The following is a 1,864-nucleotide window of genomic DNA, read 5'->3' on the forward strand; positions in this document are numbered from 1 at the left end:
ATTAGCCTACAGCTTGATTTTAAAGCACACACCACCTGCCAGAGATGGTGCTGTTGGGGCGAACCTGAACGCCCTTGAGCGAATTCATCCAATGGCAACAAGGCACATGATGTAAACCTTGGAGCCATTGGGTGACGCCTTTTGTCGCGATTGAAACGAAACACGCAATTGGCTACCAAGGCGATCCCAAGCCGTTGAAGCCGATATGAGCAGTCGTTTGCAGACGATGTGGAAATTCGGATGGGTATTCCTCCATCATGTATTCCTCCACAAAGGGGCTTGCCCTTCACATCACTGCCAGTGCCTTTTTTCCCCTTTTTTTTTTTTGTATTATTGCGAAATATTACAAACAATTCAGGTAGAAAAACACAGCACAAACAAACAAGAACAGAAAATAAACAAAAACATGACAAAAAAAAAACAGAAACACGATACAGTCAATAACATACAATAATAATAATACAAAATTATTTCAAGGTTCGGGAAATAATGCACTGGCCACTGGCAGTGCATTCAAGGAAGGTTTGTTTGATTGATTGATTGATTGATTGATTGAAAGATGTATTAACAGATTGGAGAATTACAGTACATTTCAAGCACAACTCAATACAAAACACCATAAAGCTTTACACTTGTTTACAATAGGGTCCACCATGTTCAATTCATCATAACATTTAGAGAAGGTTAAGGGAAAAAACATATATGCTACAGTGAGGGGGAAAGGGGTGGGTGGGGGAATCAGATTTTACGGTTTCGCATTGAAGCCGTCCGTAGGTGCCCTTTGAGAGCGCATTTGAAGGAGTCAATGGATTTGCATGTCTTAATGACTGTTGGTAGGGCGTTCCACATTTTGGTGGCATAGGAGCGAAAATAATTTAGTCCCTTGTTTGTGCCGAATCTGGGTTGCACATGGTTGGTTGAACTCCCTCTGGTGTTATGGGATGTATATGTAGATGTAGAAACCTTGTACGAGGGCTCCTGTAAGGGTCTTCAGAAGTAGAAACCTTGTACGAGGGCTCTTGTAAGGGTCTTCAGAAGTAGAAACCTTGTATGAGGGCTCCTGTAAGGGTCTTCAGAAGTAGGTAGTCACAAGCACTGCCAGACGTGCCAATGCTTGTGACTATCTTCCTTGCATGACGTATGTGTAGGTCTACTGGAAAGCGGGCCTCACCTAGACTTTGAAATAGCCTGGGGGAAAAAACATCACAAAACTGTTGCAATTGAAATTCTTTCAACCATGCATTATGTGCCTTTTTACTGCCTTTGATGAATCACAGCACATTATGTATTATTGTATTATGTCTACGAATTATTCATTAAAATCTTATTCATGAGATACTATCTGTATATCCATATTTCTAAGTCTATTAACAATAGCAAATGGGGTAATTATCTTGGTAATAATTTCTAATAAAAGCTAGGCAGCCTCATGAGATGTAAACTAAATTTTGATTGAATTTACTCTACCAATAGATCTACCAATATTAAGTAACATTAGGCATTCAAAACGTATAGATGCACGAGTTTGCACATTTCTTTCCAGTACGTTTTTGTGCAATGCAGGGGTGCTGGTTGGGGACAATGGCGACTTAATTGGCGAGCTATGCCATGGAAACAGCCAGAGCCAGGCACTGTGCCAATGAAGGGCATAATCAGTAAACCTCGCCCCCATGGCACTGAATGCAATTACCCACAATCATACCCCCTGCCATGAGATCCTTGCTAATCAGACCTATCTAATCAGACCCTATCACCAATTTTGTGAAGGTCAGGACATTCTCTCAAACCAGAGTTGTCATTCAGTCTTTGGAGATTTGAGAATGCGTTACACTCACAGTAGGCCTACAGTACATGTCCATAACTT

The sequence above is a fragment of the Protomyctophum bolini genome (assembly GCF_963924005.1).
Source record: "Protomyctophum bolini genome assembly, chromosome: 21".
In the NCBI taxonomy this organism is placed as follows: Eukaryota; Metazoa; Chordata; class Actinopteri; order Myctophiformes; family Myctophidae; genus Protomyctophum; species Protomyctophum bolini.